Genomic DNA, 27,636 nt, shown 5'->3' on the forward strand with positions numbered 1-27,636 from the left:
TAACATGTGTTCCCTCTGTCAATGAAAGTCCTAATTTAATAGCATTTATTTGCCAACTTGACAGAAGTGATGCATCTTTAAATTTTTTTTTTTGACAATCCCTGTGCTTTTTTTTTTACTACCTCTACGCTTCTAGTGCCACCTAGAGGCCACTGGTCATCTCCTAATAATTTGTTCAGGGCTTCTGATAATTTTCTAAAGTCTTCAGCTCTTTCAGGGAATTCCTCACATAACTTTTGTAGCGGACTATCCGCATCCGTTGTTTTATCCAACTGATTACCCATTTTCACGCTGTCCCTCATATTATCGTGTCGTTATGCATTCACGTCGTCGTGCGATTTGAACAAACTTAAAACAAACAGACTTTACTAAAACTAACACAAAGCCGCATCGCCCCGCGGCTCGCGTCGTCACGCGATTCAAAACACTTGAAGTAAACAGACTTAACAGACTTTACTAAACTAACACAAAGCTGCATCGCCCCGCGGCTCGCGTCGCCGCGCGATTCAAACTTGAACAGACTTAACAAACTTACAATAAACGGACTTACAAAAATTAGCACTGACTTGATATTACTTCACGGTTCGCGTCGCTGCGCGTTCGCGTCGGCCCACGTTCACTCGGGCGCGCGCTCGCGCTGCTGCATGTCTCGCGTCACCACGCGTTCACGCTGCCGTGCGTCTGCGTCAGCCCTCCTCCACTCGGCCGCACGCTCGCGACGCTGCGCGTCTGCGTCAGCCCTACTTCACTCGGCCGCACGCTCACGCCGCTGCACGTTTCGCGTCGCTGCGCGTTCGCGCCGCTGCGCATTCGCGTCGGCCCTACCTTCCGAGGTGCTGCGTGATTTAAATTCAATCAGTGCCTAGACGGGCCAAGTGATATACAAGGTCGACGTCCCACCTGACTTGAACACCTATCCTGTATTTAATTCCCTGTGAGCCTTACTTAATTCCCTGTGAGCCTAATTTTCTAAATTTGATTTCTTATGAGCCTTATTTAATTTCTTTTAGTCTCCAAATTTCCCTATCCTTTCGCGTCACTGCGCAGTTTAAATCCAATCAGTCAATGTAAGCCCTAATTTAATGGAGTTTTTTCTGCCAACTGGACAGGAGTGATTTATTTTTTTTTAGACTGCAGTGGAATTTTTCTCATAATTTAAAATCTCAGAACATTTTTTTTTAGCACCTATTTAGTACGTTACTTTTTTTTTTGTCTTTTCCATAACTAGAGAGAAGTCTGGCACGTAGGCTGTGGACTGCTTTTTGTTATCTCAATTGTTCCAGCCTCAAGGTCGTGTTATTTAATATATATTTTTTTTGAATCCTTTTGATTCCATCTCAGTTGTTTTGCTGTGCCTTCTCTGAATGTTTTCTTTCGACAATTTTTTCTTTTTTTTTAATCAACAAACCTATCCTTTGTGCATTTCCTGGCTCCGTAACTTATCATCCTAATATACGTAATTCAATAAGGTTCACACTCTTAAACTTCCCACATACAGGACAACACTACGAAGGGTTAAAAAAAACTTTCATGGATGGTCTGTTTGAAAAAGTAGGTGGAGATAAAACAAACCACAACTCCCCGGCTTTTTTTTTACAGTAAAAATCACAGAAGCATTTCTCATTTAAACAGACGTTCACAAGTGTCTCTTTTCTTCCCTATTAATTTTTAGATCCATGATTGATCATCTATCCCTATCTAGCTCTAGCTATAACCTATCTTTCCAAGTCGCCGCTTGGTTTGTGTCATCGCGCAATTTCCCTATCTCTATCCCTATTCTAAGTTTGAAAGGTATTCACCAGATTGTCCTGGATCTCGTTCAGACACTACCTGAGAACCAGCGATTGGCTAAACTTTCCTCAGACTTTTGAAACCAGGGGAAACTGGAGCAGTATTGAAATCATACTCACTCCAGTGGCCACTTTCCCCTCGTCTCGTCCAAGGCTAGTCTGGCTCTTAATTCGCAAGTTTTCGGCAGTCGTCCGTTGAGATCCCACTTCTGACACCAAATGTAAATGTAGATTCTTTTCTCTCAATCTGGTTCAGTAAAATTACTGAGTCGAATACCTATTGTGCTTTAAACAAAGCAGTCTTTATTTTACCGGCCGGCAAGACTTATCAGACAGAAGATATACTTTCTCGATAGAGCGTACACACTTCCTACGGATAAGTGACGTTACATTGTCAAGGCACGATGGTTATACATTTTCGGCAAAAGATAACAAGATAGGGCTAGAGTGACATCCCAGCTCAGCCCATCTCTTTTGATCCCTCCTTCCCTTCGTCCACTCATAAGACGACCCAAGCATGGTCCGATTTTAAACAAAGACCTTCTGTCAATGTTTCAGGTTAATAACATGATTTAATAAGACCTTGAGGTTTTTCTGCAAGCTGTGGGTTTTGTTTCAATATGTGTTAGTGTTGTAACATTTCGCAGTCTCGAGTCTGAGATGTCATGGCTATTCCTCCATGAATTGTTTGTTAGCTTATACTGTCCCTATACAATTCCCACGTTCTCAACTTCAATGTCTCTATACATTTTTTAAACATAGCACAGTCAATATCAGCTGCACCCATCAACTTCCGTTCAAGAGAGCCGATGCATTACAAGCCGCTGACATGTGGCCCTTGCACCGGCAGACATTGACTTCCTGAAGCGAGCATTCACTACAAGGATGCGCTGCGTGTGGTCGCACAACAACTGCATATTCAGGGAGTGGTATCTGTAATAGAGAGCTCCACCTGGTGGACTACTGCTCCACCTAGTGGACTACTGTGGTAATACAACTACTGCTGTATATACAATAAAAGGAATTAAGCCGTCTTGCATGTGTGTGTTTGTGATGTCGTAGGGAAGATATCACATTGGTGACGTAGGATAGGATAATCGGATTCTCTAGCTGAAATTTTTGTTGTTGGATGATTCAACCAAGCAACAGAGACTTTGAGAGTTTCTTTGTTTTGCAGAATAGCTAAAATTCCAAAGTAAATTACAAGCACACTTAGCTGAACTGTCAGGGTCCAGATGACTGTGCCTATAGGAATAATAGGGTGCTTGGGTGAGTTCCATTGTGACCGAGAGACTTTCAGAGCATATCAGGAGCGGCTGGAAATGTTTTTCACCGCAAATAGTATTGTCAAAGTCCCCGATGATAAAAACCGTAACCATAACTGAAGCAGGCCATGAGGTGTACGAAACCCTGAAAAATGTGCTTGTTCCCATCAAGCCGAAGGACACGTCACTTACAGAGATTCTAACCAAGTTAGAACAGCATGAAAGCCCGGAGCCCCTGGAAATTGCTGAAAGTTATCGTTTTGGAATATGAGATCAACTCATTGATGAGAGTATCAGTGAGTACACTGTAGTGTTAAAAAAAATCTATCCATTCACTGTCATTTCAGAAATGCAGCTCCCTCCATTCTTTAAATTTATCTGATTTTAGAGTTGCTCAAAATATCTGCTTCCTTTCTCCTCTCTCTCTCTCTCTCTCTCTCTCTCTCCCAGACCCACACAGAGCTTCTGAGCATGTGTGAAGACCCTTGACCTCTCAAAACGCGGGAAGGGGCATCAACCTGAAAAAAAAAATCAACCTGCACATGCGCAGTAATGCATTGCTAGGGAAGCTTTTTTTTTCATTCACTGCCTTACAGATACAGCAGCCCTCAAGCAGCCTCACTGCAGGCACTGCGACCCCATTAAGAAAGATCAGTAGGCTTGGGATGGGTTTAAGGAAAGGGGTGGCAAATTGCTGAGCAAGTCTCAGAAAAGGATTTGCCCACCATGGACAGATGTCCTCATCCTGTAAATATTGTAAACATCTTGTTGCTGTTGTTTGATGCCTGCTCTTGGTGAGAAAGATTGAGAAGAGGGTTGGGGCGATGACGCAGCCCTGTTTGACCCCGGTCCGGACGTGGATTGGGTCTGTGAAGGATCCGTTGGTAAGGATCACGGCCTGCATGTCGTCGTGGAGCAGGCGGAGGATGGTGACGAACTTTTGGGGGCATCCGAAACGGCGGAGGACGCTCCATAGACCCTCGCGGTTGACAGTATCAAAGGCCTTTGTAAGGTCAAAGAAGGACATGTATAAGGGGTGGCGCTGTTCCCTGCATTTTTCCTGTAGCTGTCGCACTGCAAAAATTATGTCCGTTGTGCCCCATAGGAGACGATACCCGCACTGTGACTCCGGGAGGAGCTCCTTGGTCACGGGAAGAAGACGGTTGAGGAGGACACTAGCAACGATGACAGTGGCTGATAGCAGGGAGATTCCTCTGTAGTTGCCACAGTCAGACACCCCGCTGGTGTGGAACTAAACTACAGAACCAGTGGGAACCTGTTCAACCTGCGCCATCTCCAGGCCAGATCCAAGACCACCCCAACCTCCTGCGACTGTGCACATACAGAGGCTGAACTCCAGGACATAGTCAACGTATTTACTGAGGCGTACGAAAGCATGGGCCTGACGCTAAACATCCGTAAGACAAAGGACCAACCTGTCCTCACCGCACAGCACTGCCCCCCAGTCATCAAGATCCACGGCGCGGCCCTGGACACCATGGACCACTTCCCATATCTTGGGAGCCTCCTATCAACAAGAGCAGGCATCGACGACAAGATCCAACACCGCCTCCAGTGTGCCAGTGCAGCCTTTGGCCACCTGAGGAAAAGAGTGTTTGAAGACCATGCCCTCAAAACTGCCACCAAGCTCATGGTCTACAGGGCTGTAGTAATACCTGCCCTCCTGTATAGAAACATAGAAACATAGAAAATAGGTGCAGGAGTAGGCCATTCAGCCCTTCAAGCCTCACCACCATTCAATAAGATCATGGCTGATCATTCACCTCAGTACCCCTTTCCTGCTTTCTCTCCATACCCCTTGATCCCTTTAGCCGTAAGTGCCATATCTAACTCCCTCTTGAATATATCCAATGAACTGGCATCAACAACTCTCTGCGGAAGAGAATTCCACAGGTTAACAACTCTCTGAGTGAAGAAGTTTCTCCTCATCTCAGTCCTCAGTATGGCTCAGAGACATGGACCATGTACAGTAAACACCTTAAGCTGCTGGAGAAATATCCGCAAGATCCTACAAATCCCCTGGGAGGACAGACGCACCAACACCAGCGTCCTCATTCAGGCTAACATCCCCAGCATTGAAGAACTGACCACACTCGATCAGCTCCGCTGGGCAGGCCACATAGTCCGCATGCCAGACATGAGACTCCCAAAGCAAGTACTCTACTCGGAGCTCCTTCACGGCAAATGAGCTAAAGATGGGCAGCAGAAACGCTACAAGGACACCCTCAAAGTCTCCCTGATAAAGTGCAACATCCCCACTGACACCTGGGAGTTCCTGGCCCAAGGCCGCCCCAAGTGGAGGAAGTGCAGCCGAGAGGGCGCTGAGCACCTCGAGTCTCAACGCCGAGAGCATGCAGAAATCAAGCGCAGGCAGCGGAAGGAGCGTGCGGCAAACCAGTCCCACCCACTCCTTCCCTCAAAGACTATCTGTCCCACATGCGACAGGGAAGTTGGCTCTCGTATTGGACTGTACAGCCATCAAAGAACTCAGTTCAGGATTGGAAGCAAGTCTTCCTCGATTCCGAGGGACTGCCTATGATGATGATGATGCTATTGGTCTATGGGTCTGGGCCTAATATGGCACATGGAAGCTGCTATGGAATTACAAATGGCAGGGGTGTTTGTAGACATATTGCTGAAGTTGATTGTGTATTATGCTGTTTCAAGGGGCATTTGTGATATTTGTTATTCGTTCCTGGTGAGGGTTTATTGGTGTGATGTTTGAGACGACACGCTTGATGCCGCTAACAAAATGTTAGTTTGACCGTTTTCATTCCCGTCTTGTGTATTAACGTGGAATTTCACCGAGATATGCCATTATCATAGCACATAGTGTAAATGTAGATTCTTTTCTCTCAATCTGGTTCAGTAAAATTACTGAGTCGAATACCTCTTGTGCTTTGAACAAAGCAGTCTTTATTTTACCGGCCGGCAAGACTTATCAGACAGAAGATATACTTTCTCGATAGAGCGTACACACTTCCTACGGATAAGTGACGTTACATTGTCAAGGCACGATGGTTATACATTTTCGGCAAAAGATAACAAGATAGGGCTAGAGTGACATCCCAGTTCAGCCCATCTCTTTTGATCCCTCCTTCCCTTCGTCCACTCATAAGACGACCCAAGCATGGTCCGATTTTAAACAAAGACCTTCTGTCAATGTTTCAGGTTAATAACATGATTTAATAAGACCTTGAGGTTTTTCTGCAAGCTGTGGGTTTTGTTTCAATATGTGTTAGTGTTGTAACATTTCGCAGTCTCGAGTCTGAGATGTCATGGCTATTCCTCCATGAATTGTTTGTTAGCTTATACTGTCCCTATACAATTCCCACGTTCTCAACTTCAATGTCTCTATACATTTTTAAACATTCACATTCCCCCCTTTTATCATTCCATGATAACACTTAGGATCATTCTAGGAGTAAAATGTATAGGGAATGTGAACACACCCAACATCCAGAAAAGTTCCCATTTTGCGCATAAACATAAGACATGTAGCTCTCGTCTCTGTCTCCCCTCCCATGCGCCGAAACTGTCATATATCAACACTATTGTACAGACTGTGGCATATAGACAGTTTCATCTTATGGCTCAGGATTCAGATAAATAGTCCAATTATTTTGCTGATCAAAAGAGTTCAGTTTTCCCGTCTCTCTTCTCAGGTCACCGTCGGTGTAGCTGGCTGTCTATCACTACGGGTAAAAGTTCAAACTGGTCCACGTTCCAATTAGGATGCCAACGGCCTTGTTCAGCTATGGAGAAGAGGAAGTATGGAACAGAAACAGGAGTTAGAATAACCAGTAAAATAGGTTCGTTAGAGGATGGTGAGCTTGCAGTGGTGCAGATGAACCCAGGCACTTTTCCCCTCAACCTTGGCTGCAGTGGGGGTAGTGAGTAACACCTGAAAAGGCCCCTCCCATTGTGGCTCTAATCCCTTCCGAATCCATACTTCCCTGGTGCCACGAGGGACAATTCGGGTAAAACTGGGAGGTCGAGGTGAGCATCTTGAACCTGGTTGTGAGCTAGTCGCAGAGCCTGAGTCAGAGAAAGAACATAGGTGGTCATCAGTCGAGCTGAGATACCATATCTAGGAACAATTTCCCTCATTAACACCTTAACAACAGTTTGAGCCTTATTGTCCAGGGTAGGGTAGGCTTCAATCCATCTGCTAAACACATCTACTATTACTAACACATATTTGTAACACTGAACTTTTTGCAACTCAATGTAGTCCAACTGAAATGTCTCAAAGGGACCTTCGGGTAGGGGCGTTTTACCCCAATCACAGGGGACTCCCTTCCCTGGATTATGTTGCTGGCAAACCAGGCAACGACTACTGATGTTCTGGGCGAGCGCCTGGAGTCTAGGGTGCCACCAAGTAGCCAAAAGTGTGTCACTCGTGGTCCTTGCTCCACAATGAGTAGCAAAATGCATACATTCAATAACCCATAGAGCCAACTCGTCAGACATACAAGTCTGTTCCGCGGGAGTGGTCCAGAGTTTAGAAACATTGTCATAAGTACATGCATAATATTTCCACAACAGTTTATCTTTTTCAGGAGCATCCTCCTGTGCTTTTATAACATCTTGGATGGTTGGCATTGGTTTTTCCGAGGCTAACTTATCCTTCGCAGGATTTTTAGTCTGACTCATAATTTTGGGCACTACCATCTGTTGGTCACGAGAGGCCTGTTTGGCCTCTTGGTCAGCACAACGATTCCCTATAACAACCAGAGAATTTCCGGTAGTGTGGGCGGTACATTTGACAATGGCAATGCGTTTGGGGAACATGAGGGCTTGCAACAAATCAGATACTAGCTGTTTATGGGATATCTCATTCCCCTGTGAGGTTAGGAATCCCCTATTTTTCCATAATTGTCCGAAATCATGGGCCACCCCAAAGGCATACCTAGAGTCGGTATAGATATTGACTTTGAGATCTTTGGCCAAGATACAGGCTCGGGTGAGGGCGAATAGTTCAGCTTGTTGAGCAGAATAGGCAGTTTCAAAAGCGGCAGATTCCAAGACCTGATTCTCCTGGTTTACTATGGCGTATCCTGAGATTCGTGTACCTTCTGGATTAATTCCGTCAACATACATAATACAGTCTGGATCTTCAATTGGTACATCAACAAAATCTTCCCTGACTGATGTGACCTCTTAAATTAAAGATAAACAATCATGACTGGGTTCTTCCTCATCTTGGGGTGGCTCAGTAAGAAAACAGGCCGGATTAATTGCAGTACAGTGCCGAAAGGTCAGCTTAGGATTGTTTAGTAAGTAGATCTCATATCTGCTTTGCCTGGCCATGGTAAGGTGTTGAGTCTGCAGTTGGCCCAGGAGGGCAGCTACGGAGTGAGATGTGTTAAGACAACGGTAGCACAGTCTTTCAGAATTGTACAATACAGTTGAAAGGGCCGGTCATAGAGGGGCCGGCCCAAAGCCGGAGCTTGCAGCAGGGCTATCTTTAGTTCCTTAAAGGCTTGGACGTCTACGGTTTCTATTTGTATACGGGGTGAGGTGCTTAGTCATCAGGGCAACATTAGGTATCCAGGATCTGCAGTAATTGATCATCCCCAAACACTGTCGCATTTGTTTAGCCGTGCTTGGGACTGGAAACTGGCAAATTGGTTCGACTCGGCTAGCCTCCAAAGCTCGGTGGATACTCGGTATTGCCTGTGGTAACCCACTTGGGAGGGGTCCTCTGCCCACACATGAGGATCCACATAGTCAGGTATGTCAGAGCAAGTATGATGCTGCAGAGTCGTTAAGACCTTCTCAGGGTCCCCGTGGAATTTGCACATCCCGGCTGGTAGGGTCATCCTCGTCTATAGCCTGGCGCACCATAACTCCCAAATCTTTAGCGTGGTGGGGAGGTAATATTTCACGAGTAATATGTGGTGCCACCGTTGGGGGCTGTCCATTTCCACAAAATCTGCCTTCCCTTCCGGTCCAGTCACTCTAGCCCTTAATAGAATTTCCTTCACTTCCCCTTCGTGATCCTGATAAAAGTTCTGCAGGTCCTGATTCTTTCCACTGGGATCGTATGCTAGGGTCACGTGATAGGGTGCCTGCGGCAGGTCCAGAGACCACCACTGAGGGGTTCTAGTGGTATAATACTGCTGCTTAAGGGTTCCCTGTTTTACAATAATCCCATCATCTCCACACTCCAAATGCAACTGGAATTTGCAGAGGAGGTCTCTAGCCATCAAGTTACAGTCCAGATTGGTAGTGATGACAAATCAATGTTCTGCCGATTCTTCCTAGTAACCCACTTTAACTGGTTCTGACACCGGGAATGTCAAGATTTGTCCCAGGAATCCTGAAAGTTCCTGCGTTTCAGTAGAGGCAGGAAGTTTAAGCTTTGATTGTACAGAAGACATAAAGGCTCCCGTATCTATCAAAAAGGGTCTCCACTCATTCAGAATTTTTAACAATATCATTGGTTCGTCTTCCGGGGAGGATCCCTGCACAATCAAGCTGCGTAGTCAATCGGGGGACAATTGACCAAAGGCATTGTTCTGGGAGAATTTAGTGTAAGATCCTCCTCTCCCCCCTTGCCCCCCTCCTCTTCCTCCTCTTCCTTTTCCATGTTGACGGTAGGGGCAATTTTTATTCCAATGTCCTTCCTGCCCACAATTAAAACAGTCAATTCCTCTTACCCAGTCCCGGCCTCTTCCCATACCATGCCGGGGACAATAGGGAGGTTTATTAGCAGGGCTCGGGCCGTTTGGTTGTTTAGTATAACCGTATCCTTGCTTATCCATCCAATCCTGTATGCAACACTGCGGTTCTATTGATCCTTCCTCCCGAGATGGCTCTTCCTTTCTAGTCACGTATTCAGTCTTGACCCGGGTTGGGGGCGCACCTCCCCCCTCCCCTTTCTTTTCCTGCCAATAATATCTAACTGCCCTTTCCAGTGTGAGATCTGGTCCTTTCGGCTATATTGCTTGTGAACTGGGGATCCGAATCGCAATCAGAGGATGAGGAGTCAGTTTGGGTTTGTTGCTTTGGTGGTATGGGGTTATTTTTAACTCCTCTCGCCGGAGTGTAAGGTGGAGGGTGTTTGGAAGAGGACTGGAGCGAGGGGCCAGGGGGTGCGGGAGGTGCCGTTGGGCGCTGAGTCAGTGTCCACTCATCAATTTCATCATCAGCCTCGGTTAACACAAAGCCAGCCATTTTACTACGTAGTCGGTCAATACCTTTCTCAGAGGTCCCAGAGGATCTCTTAGTAAGTTTCTCGTGTGCACATTCTTTTTTTAAGACGTCTACAGTTTTAACATGTGTTCCCTCTGTCAATGAAAGTCCTAATTTAATAGCATTTATTTGCCAACTTGACAGAAGTGATGCATCTTTAAATTTTTTTTTTTGACAATCCCTGTGCTTTTTTTTTTACTACCTCTACGCTTCTAGTGCCACCTAGAGGCCACTGGTCATCTCCTAATAATTTGTTCAGGGCTTCTGATAATTTTCTAAAGTCTTCAGCTCTTTCAGGGAATTCCTCACATAACTTTTGTAGCGGACTATCCGCATCCGTTGTTTTATCCAACTGATTACCCATTTTCACGCTGTCCCTCATATTATCGTGTCGTTATGCATTCACGTCGTCGTGCGATTTGAACAAACTTAAAACAAACAGACTTTACTAAAACTAACACAAAGCCGCATCGCCCCGCGGCTCGCGTCGTCACGCGATTCAAAACACTTGAAGTAAACAGACTTAACAGACTTTACTAAACTAACACAAAGCTGCATCGCCCCGCGGCTCGCGTCGCCGCGCGATTCAAACTTGAACAGACTTAACAAACTTACAATAAACGGACTTACAAAAATTAGCACTGACTTGATATTACTTCACGGTTCGCGTCGCTGCGCGTTCGCGTCGGCCCACGTTCACTCGGGCGCGCGCTCGCGCTGCTGCATGTCTCGCGTCACCACGCGTTCACGCTGCCGTGCGTCTGCGTCAGCCCTCCTCCACTCGGCCGCACGCTCGCGACGCTGCGCGTCTGCGTCAGCCCTACTTCACTCGGCCGCACGCTCACGCCGCTGCACGTTTCGCGTCGCTGCGCGTTCGCGCCGCTGCGCATTCGCGTCGGCCCTACCTTCCGAGGTGCTGCGTGATTTAAATTCAATCAGTGCCTAGACGGGCCAAGTGATATACAAGGTCGACGTCCCACCTGACTTGAACACCTATCCTGTATTTAATTCCCTGTGAGCCTTACTTAATTCCCTGTGAGCCTAATTTTCTAAATTTGATTTCTTATGAGCCTTATTTAATTTCTTTTAGTCTCCAAATTTCCCTATCCTTTCGCGTCACTGCGCAGTTTAAATCCAATCAGTCAATGTAAGCCCTAATTTAATGGAGTTTTTTCTGCCAACTGGACAGGAGTGATTTATTTTTTTTTAGACTGCAGTGGAATTTTTCTCATAATTTAAAATCTCAGAACATTTTTTTTTAGCACCTATTTAGTACGTTACTTTTTTTTTTGTCTTTTCCATAACTAGAGAGAAGTCTGGCACGTAGGCTGTGGACTGCTTTTTGTTATCTCAATTGTTCCAGCCTCAAGGTCGTGTTATTTAATATATATTTTTTTTGAATCCTTTTGATTCCATCTCAGTTGTTTTGCTGTGCCTTCTCTGAATGTTTTCTTTCGACAATTTTTTCTTTTTTTTTAATCAACAAACCTATCCTTTGTGCATTTCCTGGCTCCGTAACTTATCATCCTAATATACGTAATTCAATAAGGTTCACACTCTTAAACTTCCCACATACAGGACAACACTACGAAGGGTTAAAAAAAACTTTCATGGATGGTCTGTTTGAAAAAGTAGGTGGAGATAAAACAAACCACAACTCCCCGGCTTTTTTTTTACAGTAAAAATCACAGAAGCATTTCTCATTTAAACAGACGTTCACAAGTGTCTCTTTTCTTCCCTATTAATTTTTAGATCCATGATTGATCATCTATCCCTATCTAGCTCTAGCTATAACCTATCTTTCCAAGTCGCCGCTTGGTTTGTGTCATCGCGCAATTTCCCTATCTCTATCCCTATTCTAAGTTTGAAAGGTATTCACCAGATTGTCCTGGATCTCGTTCAGACACTACCTGAGAACCAGCGATTGGCTAAACTTTCCTCAGACTTTTGAAACCAGGGGAAACTGGAGCAGTATTGAAATCATACTCACTCCAGTGGCCACTTTCCCCTCGTCTCGTCCAAGGCTAGTCTGGCTCTTAATTCGCAAGTTTTCGGCAGTCGTCCGTTGAGATCCCACTTCTGACACCAAATGTAAATGTAGATTCTTTTCTCTCAATCTGGTTCAGTAAAATTACTGAGTCGAATACCTATTGTGCTTTAAACAAAGCAGTCTTTATTTTACCGGCTGGCAAGACTTATCAGACAGAAGATATACTTTCTCGATAGAGCGTACACACTTCCTACGGATAAGTGACGTTACATTGTCAAGGCACGATGGTTATACATTTTCGGCAAAAGATAACAAGATAGGGCTAGAGTGACATCCCAGCTCAGCCCATCTCTTTTGATCCCTCCTTCCCTTCGTCCACTCATAAGACGACCCAAGCATGGTCCGATTTTAAACAAAGACCTTCTGTCAATGTTTCAGGTTAATAACATGATTTAATAAGACCTTGAGGTTTTTCTGCAAGCTGTGGGTTTTGTTTCAATATGTGTTAGTGTTGTAACATTTCGCAGTCTCGAGTCTGAGATGTCATGGCTATTCCTCCATGAATTGTTTGTTAGCTTATACTGTCCCTATACAATTCCCACGTTCTCAACTTCAATGTCTCTATACATTTTTTAAACATAGCACAGTCAATATCAGCTGCACCCATCAACTTCCGTTCAAGAGAGCCGATGCATTACAAGCCGCTGACATGTGGCCCTTGCACCGGCAGACATTGACTTCCTGAAGCGAGCATTCACTACAAGGATGCGCTGCGTGTGGTCGCACAACAACTGCATATTCAGGGAGTGGTATCTGTAATAGAGAGCTCCACCTGGTGGACTACTGCTCCACCTAGTGGACTACTGTGGTAATACAACTACTGCTGTATATACAATAAAAGGAATTAAGCCGTCTTGCATGTGTGTGTTTGTGATGTCGTAGGGAAGATATCACATTGGTGACGTAGGATAGGATAATCGGATTCTCTAGCTGAAATTTTTGTTGTTGGATGATTCAACCAAGCAACAGAGACTTTGAGAGTTTCTTTGTTTTGCAGAATAGCTAAAATTCCAAAGTAAATTACAAGCACACTTAGCTGAACTGTCAGGGTCCAGATGACTGTGCCTATAGGAATAATAGGGTGCTTGGGTGAGTTCCATTGTGACCGAGAGACTTTCAGAGCATATCAGGAGCGGCTGGAAATGTTTTTCACCGCAAATAGTATTGTCAAAGTCCCCGATGATAAAAACCGTAACCATAACTGAAGCAGGCCATGAGGTGTACGAAACCCTGAAAAATGTGCTTGTTCCCGTCAAGCCGAAGGACACGTCACTTACAGAGATTCTAACCAAGTTAGAACAGCATGAAAGCCCGGAGCCCCTGGAAATTGCTGAAAGTTATCGTTTTGGAATATGAGATCAACTCATTGATGAGAGTATCAGTGAGTACACTGTAGTGTTAAAAAAAATCTATCCATTCACTGTCATTTCAGAAATGTTCAGGACCAAACATTGCATGACCACTTTGTTTGTGGGATGAAAAATGAAGCAATTGGAAGAAAGTTGTTGACAACCCGTAACTTGATTTTTGATTTAGCTTATCAGACAGCTATGTCAATGGATATGGCCGACCAATACTCCCGAGAATTTCGTACCATTTCCAGTCGTCAGCTAACCGAGGGGAATCGCCTGCAGGTTAAAAGTAAAAGGCAGTTGGGTCCCAAGGCCTCACAGCAACTGGCCAAGGTAACAGCGCATTGAAGTCGTGTCTGGGACTACACATCACTCAAAGCTGTCCATATGTGAAGGCAGAATGTTTCTTCTTGTGAAGGCATGGCAACTGAAGAGTCTTCTTCTTCTTAGGCAGTCCCTCTGAGTCTTGTTACCACACTAATATGGGTTCTAATGTGACTGATGACACCAATGTGGGATCTGTTGTCTCTGTCACAGGTGAGGCAGATGCTGGGGATGTTGGGCTGAGCGAGAATACTGACGTTGGTGCACCTATACTGCCACTGGATTTGCAGAATCTTGTGGAGGCAGCGTTGGTGGTATTTCTCTAGTGCTTTGAGATGCCTGCTGTACATAGTCCATGTCTCTGAAGTATATAGGAGGGTGGGTATCACTACTGCTCTGTAGACCATGAGATTGGTGCTGGATTTGAGATCCTGCTCTTCAAACATTCTCTTCCTCAGACAATCGAAGACAATGTTGGGCTTCGTCATCGATATCTGCCCTTGTTGGCTTCCAAGGAATGGAAAGTGGTCCACGTTGTCCAAGACCTCGTCATGGATCTTGATAATTGGGGGGGCAGTAGAAACATAGAAAACAGGTTCAGGAGTGGGCCATTCGGCCCTTCGAACCTGCACCACCATTCAATAAGATCATGGCTGATCATTCACCTCAGTACCCCTTTCCTGCTTTCTCTCCATACCCGTTGATCCCTTTAGCCGTAAACGCCATCTCCAACTCCCTCTTGAATATTTCTAACGAACTGGCATCAACAACTCTCTGCGGAAGAGAATTCCACAGGTTAGCAACTCTCTGAGTGAAGAAGTTTCTCCTCATCGCGGTCCTAAATGGCTTACCCCTTATTGTTAGACTGTGACCCCTGGTTCTGGACTCCCACAACATCAGGAAATTCTTCTTGCATCTAACCTGTCCAGTCCCGTCAGAATTTTATATGTGCCTATGAGATCCCCTCTCATCCTTCTAAACTCCAGTGAATACAGGCCAGTTCGATCCAGTCTCTCCTCATATGTCAGTCCTGCCATCCCGGGAATCAGTCTGGTGAACCTTCGCTGTACTCCCTCAATAGCAAGAACATCCTTCCTCAGATTAGGAGACCAAAACTGAACACAATATTCCAGATGAGGCCTCACCAAGGCCCTGTACAGCTGCAGCAAGACCTCCCTGCTCCTATACTCAAATCCCCTAGCTATGAAGGCCAACATGCCATTTGCCTTCTTCACCACTTACTGCACCTGCATGACAACCTTCAATGACTGATGTACTATGACAACCAGGTCTCGTTGCACCTCCCCTTTTCCTAATCTGCCGCCATTCAGATAATATTCTGCCTTCGTATTTTTGCCACCAAAGTGTATAACTTCACATTTATCCACATTATACTGCATCTGCCATGCATTTGCCCACTCACCTAACCAGTCCAAGTCATCCTGTAGCCTCTTAGCATCCTCCTCACAGCTCACACCGCCACCCAGCTTAGTATCATCTGCAAACTTGGAGATATTACTCTCAATTCCTTCATCTAAATCATTGATGTATATTGTAAATTGCTGGGGTCCCAGCACTGAACCCTGCGGCACTCCACTAGTCACTGCCTACCATTCTGAAAAGGACCCATTTATCCCGACTCTCTACTTCCTGTCTGCCAACCAGTTCTCTTTCCACGTCAATACATTATCCCCAATAGCATGTGCTTTAATTTTGCACACCAATCTCTTGTGTGGGACCTTGACAAAAGCCTTTTGAAAGTCCAAATACACCACATCCACTGGTTCTCCCTTGTCCACTCTACTAGTTACATCCTCAAAAAGTTCTAGAAGATTTGTCAAGCATGAGTTCCCTTTCATAAATCCATGTTGACTTGGACCTATCCTGTCACTGCTTTCCAAATGCGCTGCTATTTGATCTTTAATAATTGATTCCAACATTTTCCCCACTACTAATGTCAGGCTAACCAGTCTTTCATTCCCTGTTTTCTCTCTCCCCCGTTTTTTAAAAAGTGGTGTTACATTAACTACCCTCCAGTCCATAGGAACTGATCCAGAGTAAATAGATTGTTGGAAAATAATCACCAATGCATTCACTATTACGAGGGCCACTTCCTTAAGTACTCTGGGATGCAGACTATCAGACCCTGGGGATTTATCGGCCTTCAATCTTATCAATTTCCCTAACACAATTTCCTGACTAATAAGGATTTCCTTGAGTTCCTCCTTCTCGCTAGACCCTCGGTCCCCTAGGTTATTTGTGTCTTCCTTCATAAAGACAGAACCAAAGTATTTGTTTAACTGGTCTGCCATTTCTTTGTTCCCCATTATAAATTCACCTGATTCTGACTGCAAGGGACCTACGTTTGTCTTCACTAATCTTTTTCTCTTTACATATCGATAGAAACTTTTGCAGTCAATTTTTATGTTCCCAGGAAGCTTCCTCATATTCTATTTTCCCCCTTCTAATTAAACCCTTTGTCCTCCTCTGCTGAATTCTAAATTTCTCCCAGTCCTCAAGTTTGCTGCTTTTTCTGGACAATTTATATGCCTCTTCCTTGGATTTAACACTATCCATAATTTCCCTTGTTAGCCACGGTTGAGCCATCTTCCCCATTTTATTTTAACTCCAGACAGGGATGTACAATTGTTGAAGTTCATCCATGTGATCTTTAAATGTTTGCCATTGCCTATCCACCGTCAACCCTTTAAGTATCATTCGCCAGTCTATTCTAGCCAATTCACGTCTTATACCATTGAAGTTCCCTTTCCTTAAGTTTAGGACCCTAGTCTCTGAATTAACTGTGTCACTCTCCATCTTAATGAAGAATTCTACCATATTATGGTCACTCTTCCCCAAGGGACCTCGCACAACAATATTGCTAATTAGTCCTTTCTCATTACACATCACCCAGTCTAGGATGGCCAGCCCTCTCATTGGTTCCTCGACATATTGGTCCAGAAAACCATTCCTAATACACTCGAGGAAATCCTCCTCCACCGCACTGCCACCAGTTTGGTTAGCCCACTCTATATGTAGATTAAAGTCGCCCATGATAACTGCTGTACCTTTATTGCACGCATCCCTAATTTCTTGTTTGATGCTGTCCCCAACCTCACTATTACTGTTTGGTGGTCTGTACATAACTCCCACTAGCGTTTTCTGCCCTTTGGTATTCCACAGCTCTACCCATACAGATTCCACATCATCCAAGCTAATGTCCTTCCTTACTATTGCATTGATTTCATCTTTAACCAGCAACGCTACCCCACCTCCTTTTCCTTTCTGTCTATCCTTCCTGAATGTTGAATACCCCTGGATGTTGAGTTCCCAGCCTTGGTCACCCTAGAGCCATGTCTCCGTAATCCCAATTATATCATATTCGTTAATAGCTGCCTGCGCAGTTAATTCGTCCACCTTATTACGAATACTCCTCGTATTGAGGCACAGAACCTTCAGGTTTGTCTTTTTAACACACTTTGTCCCTTTAGATTTTGCTGTAATGTGGCCCTTTTTGATTTTTGCCTTGGGTTTCTCTGCCCTCACTTTTACTTTTCTTCTTGCTATCTTTTCTTCTGCCTTTATTTTACTTCCCTCTGCTCCCTGCATAGGTTCCCATCCCCCTGCCATATTAGTTTAACCCCTCCCCAACAGCACTAGCAAACACTCCCCCTAGGACATTGGTTCTGATCCTGCCCAGGTGCAGACCGTCCAGTTTGTACAGGTCCCACCTCCTCCAGAACTGGTTCCAATGTCCCAGGAATTTGAATCCCTCCCTCCTGCACCATTCCTCAAGCCACATATTCATCTTAGCTATCCTGCAATTCCTACTCTGACTAGCACGTGGCACTGGTAGCAATCCTGAGATTACTACCTTTGAGGTCCTACTTTTTAATTTAACTCCCAGCTCCCTAAATTCAGCTTGTAGGACCTCATCCCGTTTTTTACCTATATCGTTGGTACCTATATGCACCACGACAACTGGCTGTTCACCTTCCCCCTCCAAAATGTCCTGTGTGGCAGAGGCAGGTAGGTAGAGAACCTTTGTTTTACGGATGTTTAGTGTAAGGCCCACACTCTCGTGCGCTTCAGTGAAGGTGTTAACGATGGTTTGGAGTTCGACCTCCGAGTGTGTGCAAACACAAGCATCGTCTGCATACTGTAATTCAATGATCGAGGATGGGACGACCTTGGATCTGACCTGGAGGGAGGTTGAACAGTTTCCCATTTGTTCTGTAGATTAGCTCCACTCCAGCGGGAAGCTTATTGAGGGTGAGATGGAGCATTACAGCAAGGACCGAGAAGAGCTTTGGTGCGATGAGACAGCCTTGCTTGACCCTAGTCCACACATGTATTGAGTCTGTGGAGGATCCGTTGGTCAGGATCACGGCTTGCATGTCATCATGAAGCAGGTGGAGAATGGTGACAAACTTTGTGGCCAGCTGAATTTGAGAAGGACACTCCATAATCCTTCATGGTCGACAGTGTCGAAGGCCTTTGTGAGATCAAAGAAGACCATGTACAGAGGTTGATGCTGCTCCCTGCACTTTTCTTGGCTTTGACGTGCGGTGAAGATCTTGTCCATTGTGCCCCTTCGTGGCCAGAATCCGCATTGCGACTCTGGGAGGAGCTCTTCCGCCACAGGGAGAAGACAATTGATGAGGATTCTTGTGATGACTTTCCTTGTGGCAGACAGCAGGGATACTCCTCTGCAGTTACCGCAATCAGACTTGTCACCTTTCTTGAAGATTGTCACGATGACAGCATCTCAGATCTCCTGGCATGCTCTCCTCCTTTCAAATAAGAGAGATGGGATCATGGATTCGCGCCAATAGTACTTCTCCGCCATGCTTTAATACTTCGGCGGAGATTCCATCTGCTCCTGAGGCCTTGTTGTTCTTCACTTGTCGGATGGCTTTTTCAACCTTGTGCCGGACTGGGTTGTGTTGAGGTGGTAGTGAGTAGTATGCTGCAGGATGGAGTCGAGGACACTCACGTCGAAGACAGTGTCTCGGTTAAGGAGATCTTCAAAGTGCTCCTTCCAGTGGGCACTGACTGCCTCTCTTTCCTAAATGAATACCTCTCCATTCTTGGCCCTCAGTTCGGTGGGTGCTTGGGCCATAGATGGTCTTGACTGCGTTAAAGAATCCACCTCTCCAATGCTTTGAGGTGCCTACTTTGTATCGTCCATGTCTCTGAAGCATATAAGAGGGCGGCAATTATTACTGCACTGTAGACTATGAGCTTGGTGCCGAGTTGGCAGTAGGCTCCCGAGGTATGGAATATGGTTTACGTTGTCCAAGGCCTCGCCATGGATTTTGATAATCGGGGTGCAGTACTGTGTGGCGGGGGCAGGTTGATAGAGGACCTGTATCTTACGGATGTTTCGTGTAAGGCCCATACTCTCGTATGCTTCAGTGAAGAAGAAGCATCTGGGAAGGCGCCGAACACCTCGAGTCTCTTCGCTGGGATCACGCAGGAGCCAAGCGTAAACAGCGGAAGGATCATACAACAACCCAAGCACCCCACCCGCCCATCCCTCAAACCACCCCTCCAACTACCGTCTGCCCCACCTCTGACAGAGACTGCAGGTCCTGCATTGGACTCATCAGTCACCTGAGAACTCATTAGTGTGGACTCCGAGGGACTGCCTAAGAAGAAGAACAAATCCACGCACATCGTGGTTGTTGGCTAGTTGCTGGATCTCCTGCACATTTCTCATCCACCATCTGTCTTTAGGTCCCGAGTTTTATGTTGGAACCTGGCCTTCAGACGTCTATAGAGCAGCTTTCTTGCTCTCGAGTTGTGATGCTGTTTCCATTTCAAGAATGCCTTGCGTTTGCTGCTTATTAGAACCTGGAACTCCTGGTCATTCTCGTCGAACCAGTCTTGATGTTTCCTGGTGGAGTGACCAAATGTCTTCTCACAGGTACTAATTATGGAAGCCTTCAGGGCAGACCACTCACTGTGGACACTCTGCATCTCTGGTTCACTGGGAGTCGTCAGGTTGGTTGTGAGATGCTGGCTGAATAGATCTTTCTTAGCAGGGTCTTTGAGCACTCCAGCGTTGATTTTCCTGCAGCAGCATTTCTGTTGCTGTTGCTGTTTTGGGGCTACGTTGATGGAAATAACAGCGGATTAGGCGGTGGTCAGTCCAGCAGTCGTCAGCTCCTGTCATTGCGCGGGTGATGCGGGCGTCCTTGCGATCCCTCGCTCGGACGATGACATAGTCTAGCAGATGCTAGTGCTTGGAGCGAGGGTGTTGCCATGAGGCCTTGTACTTGTCTCTCAGACCATGGGGCCGAAATTGGTGAAGGCCAAGGCCCATCCAATTGCTGCACAAAGGACCGCCGATGGCCTCCGAGAGACCGGGCAGAACTTTGCCTGGAAGATTCCTCTAAACGAGGTGGCAGTACTGCCCGGCTTCCAAACAACAGCTTACGCCATCAATCTGGGTGGCAGCGGGTGGAAGCTCTCAACCTCGGCGGCAGAGGCTCTTGCCGCCCAAGTGCCGCTGAGGATGGAGTCGGGCCCAGGGAAGGTGGATGTTCTGCAAATAAAAGTCATAGGAAACAAAAAAACCCACAACAGAACATATTCAGGGGATCCCATCCAGGTAAGGCCCTATTAAAAAAAACATTTTAAATATTTTCACTAACCTTTTTTTCCCTTCTTTGTACCTTTGTCGAGGTTAGAACAGCTGTGGTCCTTCCTCCTGTTGGCACTGATTTCCACCGACTCCTGCCTGCACCAATCTGGCATTTCAGCAAGCGAGAGGCCACTTGCATTACTTGTCCGCTAGAGGACGTCAGCGGGCAGTTCCCAGCGGTACTCACCTCCCCCCCCCCCCCCCACTCCAGCCCAAGTGGAAACTGGAAGAGAGAGGAAACCAGAGGCAAAACTCGACGGCAGTCGGCGGCAGCAGGCGGCAGTGGGCGGTAAGGCCACCAATATCGGGGCCCATGTTCTAAGTATGGGGAGGCTACCATTGGAGTTGGTTTTCCCTACCCCCTCTCTGCCGATCACAGCTCCCCAGAGGGCTGTGTCCTTTCCAACTCTGGCGTTAAAGTCGCTAAGGAGGATCAGCTTGTCTCCCGTTGGGACTCGGGGCAGGGATTGTTGAAGGCCGGAGTAGATTTCCTCTTTGGTCTCATCTGTAGCTTCCAGTGTTGGGGCGTACGCACTGATGACTGTCGCGCACTGGTTCTGGGCTAGGGTGAGTCTTCGTTAATCCCGCAAGGTGAGTCTCTAAGACACTCAACTAGCTCATTTTTTATGGTGAAGCCCACCCCATGGAGGCGGCGTTCTTCTTCTGGTTTGCCGTTCCAGAAGAAGGTGTGACCACCACCTTATTCCTTGAGCTGGCCTTCCCCTGCCCACCGAGTCTTGCTTAGGGCAGCCATGTCTACGTCGAATTGGCTGAGTTCCCTGACAACAGTAGCAGTACGGCATTCCGGTCTGTTGCTGTTGGAGTTGTCCATGAGAGTCCTGATGTTCCAGGTCCCAAAATTCATTTTAAAGGATGGAAGATGCCTGTGCGTGAATTATTTTAATGTGGGGTGGCCGTTGCACAGCAGCTACCACACAGGCTTGACAGAGCAAGCTCTTGGTCCAATGGCAAGAGGATCCCAGATGATTGGAAACCAGACTCAGCTGCATGGGCCTAGCACACACACATACATATATTCCTAATGTCCCCCCACCCCCGTTGCCGCCCTTCCTCCTTCCCACAGGTCTTCTCTTAGTGGGTTTCAGAGAACGTAGTGTAGGCCTCCCGACCTCGCTGTTGGCCCGTGCTGCTCCTTCCCTAGGTCCCAACCTTGCTGCTGGCCAACACTGCACCACTTCTGGGCCTCGAACTCGCTGCTGGGTCCCGGCCTTGCACCTGGGCCATGACCTCGCTCCTGGGCCCTGCCCATGTAGCTGGGTCTCAACCTCGCTGGTGGTTCCCGACCTTGCTGCTGGGCACCGACCTCGCTGCTTAACTCGACCTCACTCCTCCTGACCTCGCTCCTGGGCCCATACTCGCTCCTGGCCTCTCCAACTCAGCTCCAACTCGATCTGACGACATTGGCCGGTGAGTGATGAAACAAAAAAAGAAAAAAAAAGGCGAAGAGCCCTGCATCGGGGGACGGCAAGCTGTGAGGGTCGGTGACATTCACACTTGCTGGCAATGACTGAGTAAACTGTACAGTAAACCAATGGTCAAGGCTATAAGTAGAAATCACCAGAGACTACATATCATTGAAGAGAAGCAACAGGATGAGGAGGTCCTGGAGATACATGTCATCAGAAGCATGTGGGTACCTAACAACCATTCGCAACCAATCATCCAAGTAGACGTTGCAGGAACCAAGATAACCATGGAAATCGACACAAGCGCATCCGTGAGCGTAATACCAGAATCGCTGTAACTTGACAAGTTGAGTGATTTTCCACTGGAGAAGTCGAAGATAGAGCTGCGAGGCTACTCAGGAGAGCAAATCCCTGTGGTAGGATGTATCACTATATCATTGAATACAAAGATCAGTTTCAGAGCTTGCCTCCATTAGTAGCATCAGGAGACAAGCCTACCTTGATAGGTTGAAATTGGTTGGGATCACTGAAGCTGGATTGGAATGAGATTTTTCATATTGAAACAAGATTTGCATCGAAAGATGAGGTCATCAAGAGGTATCCGAAGGTGTTCTACAAAACAGGCAGTCTGATCCAAGGCTTCAAGGCGAGTGACAGAGTATAGAAGGATGCTCGACCAGTTTACTGCAAGCCATGTTCTGTACCATACGCACTCAAGGAGAAAGTTGAGTAAAAACTCAAAAGACTAGAAACTGAGAACATTATCTCTAAGATCGATCTAAGTAATTGGGCCACACCCATTGTTGCTGTACCTAAGTCAAATGGTAAGGTAAGGTTGTGTGGTGAGTGAGTGAAGGCCCGAACATCGCCGGAGGGATGAAGGCCTGGACGTCGCCGATGGGAGGCAGGCCTGAACGTCCACCGGTGACGTCCTGGTCTCCCTTCCTCCAACGAAGCTGTGGCCTCCACCCGGCTGCTGGCCCCACTCAACGGCGGAGTCTCTGTCCAGCACGTGGTGTGCACAATGGCTGCAGTCACTCTGACCTATTTAACCTCTCCTCCTTCCACAAGATTGACCTCTGACCACCCCAATGCCTGCCCTCAGCCAGGCCTCAGTTTTCTCACAACCTCATCAAAGGGCGCTGCTCAGCACCGAGCTAACGACTCGCATCTCGCCGTAGGCAACTAGGCTTATATAGCAGTGCCTGCTCTCCCGTCGTCTTGGACCCCCTTGCCATTGGACCAAGACCTTGCTCTGCTAAGCCCGTGTGGTAGCCGATGTGCAACGGCCACCCAACATTAAAAGAACTCACGCACAGGCATCTTCCACCCTTCAAAATGAAGTTTGGGACCTGGAACGTCAGGACCCTCATGGACAACCCCAACAGTGACAGACCGGAACGCCGCTCCACCATAGTTGTCAGGGAACTTAGACACTTCGATGTCGACATCACCACCCTAAGCGAGACCCGGCGAGCAGGGGAAGGCCAGCTCAAGGAACAAGATGGAGGTTATACCTTCCTCTGGAAAAGCAAACCAGAGGAAGAATGCCGCCTCCACGGAGTCGGTTTCGCCATCAAGAACGAGCTGGTCGACCGCCTCAGAAACTCCCCCTGCAGGATTAGCGAATGTCTCATGACTCTCCAACTCACCCTATCCTGGAACCAGTGCGCCACAGTTATCAGTGTGTACGCCCCAACACTCAACGCAACAGATGAGGCCAAGGAGGGATTTTACTCCAGCATCGAACAATTCTTGTCCCGCGTCCCTACGGACGACAAACTGATCCTCCTCAGTGACTTCAATGCCAGGGTCGGAAAGGATACAGACCTCTGGGGAGGCGTGACCGGCAGAGAGAGGGTAGGGAAAACCAACTCCAGCGGTACCCTGCTCCTGACAAAATGCCTAGAACATGACCTTGTCATCAGTGACATCTTGTTCTGCCAGAGGGACAAGGCATCGTGGCAACACCCTCGCTTCAAACACTGACACCTGCTCGACTACGTCATCATTCGAGCCAGGGATCGCAAGGATGTGCCCATCACCTGCGCCATGACAGGAGCTGACGACTGCTGGATAGACCACCGCCTAATCCATTCTGTCATCAACATTAATATAGCCCCAAAGTGGCAACGGCAGCAGAACCAGTGCCACAGAAAAATCAATGGCAGGGCACTCAAAGACCCAGCTAAGAGAGTCCTATACAGCCAGCGCCTCACTGCTAACCTGGTGACCCTTGATGACCCCGAGACACAGAATGGCCACTGCGCTTGGTCTGCCCTCCAGGCTACCATAACCAGTGCCTGTGAAGAGACGCTCGGTCACTCAACCTGAAAACACCAGGACTGGCTTGATGAGAATGACCAGGAGATCCAAGAGCTAATAAATCACAAGCGCAGGGCAATTCTGAATTTAAAACAACAACCCAACTCGGCAGCAGCAAAGCAGCTTTACAAACGGCTTAAGGCCATGGTCCAACAAAAAACCAGCGACCTAAAGAATAGATGGTGGGTGGAGAAAGCACAGGAGATTCAGCAGCTGGCCCACAGCCATGATGTGTGAGGATTCTTCACCACAGTCAAGTGCACCTACGGGCCAAGCCCACTGCTGGCCAAGAATGGGGTGACACTCATCTATGACACAAAGGCAGTCAGGACCCGCTGGAAGGAGCACTTTGAAGACCTCCTCAATCGAGACTCTGCCTTTGACACGAGTGTCCATCCCACAGCATGCTACTCACCACCATCTCAGCAAAACCCCAGCCCTGCAAGAGGTAGAAAAGGCCATCCGTCAGCTCAAGAACAACAAGGCATCGGGAGTGGATGGAATCCCCACTGAGGCACTAAAATATGGCGGAGAGGCACTATTGGCATGAATGCATGATCTCATCTCTCTCATCTGGAAGGAGGAGAGCATGCCGGGAGATCTCAGAGATGCAGTAATCGTGACCATCTTTAAAAAAGGGGACAAGTCCAACTGCGGCATCTTCAGAGGAATCTCCCTGTTATCGGCCGCTGGGAAGGTCTTCGCTAGAATCCTCCTCAACCGTCTTTTCTCTGTGACTGAGGAGCTCCTCCCGGAGTCACAGTGTGGATTCCATCCACCACGGGGTACAATGGACATGATCTTTACAGTGCAACAGAAATACAGGGAACAGCACCAACCCTTGTACATGGCCTTATATGACCGTACAAAGACCTTTGACATTGTTAACCGCGAGGGACTATGGAGCGTCCTCCTCCATTTGGGCTATCCCCAAAAGTTTGTCACCATGCTCCGCCTGCTCCACGATGACATGCAAGTCGTGATCCTGACCAACGGATCCACCACTGACCCAATCCATGTCTGGACCGTGGTCAAACAGGGCTGCGTCATTGCACCAACCCTCTTCTCGATCTTCCTCGCTGCAATGCTTCATCTCACCCTCAACAAACTCCCCGCTGGAGTGGAACTAAACTACAGAACCAGTAGGAACCTGTTCAACCTTCGTCGCCTCCAGGCCAGATCCAAGACCGTCCCATCCTCTGTCGTCGAACTACAGTACGCGGACGACGTTTGCGTCTATGCATAGAGGCTGAACTTCAAGTCATCGTCAACATCTTCACCGAAATGTACGAAAGCATGGGCCTTACACTAAACATCCGTAAGACAAAGATCCTCCACCAACCTCACAGAACTGCCCCCCAGTCATCAAATCCACGGTGCGGCCCTGGACAACGTGGACCGCTTTCCAAACGTCGGGAGCCTATTATCAACAAGGGCAGACATCGATGACGAGATCCAACACCGCCTCCAGTGCACCAGCGCAGCCTTCGGCTGCCTGAGGAAAAGAGGGTTCGAAGATCAGGACCTCAAATCTAGCACCAAGCTTATGGCCTACAGGGCTGTAGTGATACCTGCCCTCCTGTATGGCTCAGAGACGTGGACCATATATAGTAGACACCTGAAATCGCTGGAGAAATACCACCAACGATATCTCCGCAAGATCCTGAAAATCCCAGACGCACCAACGTTAGTGGCCTCGATCAGGCCAACATCCCCAGCATCGAAGCACTGACCACACTCGACCAGCTCCGTTGTTTGCCTGCCTGACACAAGACTCCAAAAGCAAGCGCTCTACTCGTAATTCCTACATGGCAAGCAAGCCCCAGGTGGGCAGAGGAAACATTTCAAGGACATCCTCAAAGCCTCCTTGATAAAATGCAACATTCCCACCGACACCTGGGAGTCCCTCGCCAAAGATTGCTCTAAGTGGAGGAAGAGCATCCGGGAGGGCGCTGAGCACCTCGAGTCTCGTCGCCGAGAGCATGCAGAAAGCAAGCGCAGGCAGCGGAAGGAGCGTGCGACAAACCAGACTCCCCACCCACTCTTTCCTTCAACGACTGTCTGTCCCACCTGTGACAGAGACTGAAATTCCCGTATTGGACTGTTCAGTCACCTAAGAACTCACTTTTAGAGTGGGAGCAAGTCTTTCTCGATTTCGAGGGACTGCCTATGATGATGAGAGAAGATATCACAGTATTCCTTTCTGTTTCGGAAGAACTCGGCATTCTGGAATGGTGTTCGCAAGGGCCACACGTGTGCAGTCAATGGCTCCTTGAACCATTGGGAAGCCCGCTATCCTGGCAAAGCCACATGTTCGCTCATCCTGTTTATCTCTGCTCATTAGGAACTTGATGAAGTCCATTTTCCATCTGTACAGAGCGTGTGGCAGGTCACGGATGCAGTGAATTGAGAGACACTGCATATGTTCCCTGATGCAGTCTGGAAGGAGTTGAGGCATAGAAGTTCACCGCCACAGTGACCTTCACTGGGACGAGCAGCGCAGTCCTGTTGCCGATGTCAGGTTGCAGGTCTGCCTGTAGAGGATGGCATATCTCTGTGACTATCTTCTTTCGGAAGCGCAGCCTTCTGACACACTGCTCCTCCAACATGTCGAGGTAGGAGGTTTACGACCGTGCTCTGACCTCTGATTAATCCGATTGCTATTTCTTTCAAATAGCTTCAAGGTATCACCTAAAGAAGTTGGACTGCTTGGTTTCTCCGGCATGTTCAGCGGCAGACGCTAAATAAGGCGGAGACACCTAATTTTGCGAGCTGGACACTAACGGGTCATTGCACGCGCACTGATGTTATGATCTGACTGAAGTTACATGGCGAGGTGGTAGCGATTTGCACTGCCGGTAAACCTGAACCAAATTTCCAGGTGGGGCGCTACAACCTGCGTCGCCAGACGGTAAACCATTCAAGGTGCATTACTGCCTCTCCGGGGCGCTAACAGGCATGACACAACCGAATTTCTCACCCACAATCTCTTGGAGTTAGCAAACTCCTCCAGGCTACTGAGCTTATCATCAAAATGGGCCATGGCACAGAAACCAATGGTGAGGGCTGTTCCCTCTCTCTCCGCACTCTCTGTGCGGCACACTCTGTAGCATTTGATGAAACTCCACTTTTACGTTCTTATTATGGGTCAGGTGGAGCACTGGCGATTTATATAGAAAGCCCTTCTCTTGTGGGGAATGATGGTTAGTATTGATTTGTTTTGATATTTAATC

At 47.4% G+C, this 27,636-nt stretch overlaps 1 long non-coding RNA gene across 1 annotated transcript in view; it reads right to left on the bottom strand.

The window, feature by feature from the left end:
- Positions 1–5,969: 5,969 nt before the first annotated feature.
- LOC139264317 (uncharacterized) overlaps positions 5,970–27,636 on the bottom strand; it is a 44,258-nt gene continuing 22,591 nt past the window's right edge. Inside the window, exon 2 of the long non-coding RNA XR_011593316.1 lies at positions 5,970–6,831. This is a non-coding gene — a long non-coding RNA (uncharacterized lncRNA). The remainder of the gene's footprint in view (positions 6,832–27,636) is intronic.

Source organism: Pristiophorus japonicus, chromosome 5 (assembly GCF_044704955.1).
Source record: "Pristiophorus japonicus isolate sPriJap1 chromosome 5, sPriJap1.hap1, whole genome shotgun sequence".
Taxonomy (NCBI): Eukaryota; Metazoa; Chordata; class Chondrichthyes; family Pristiophoridae; genus Pristiophorus; species Pristiophorus japonicus.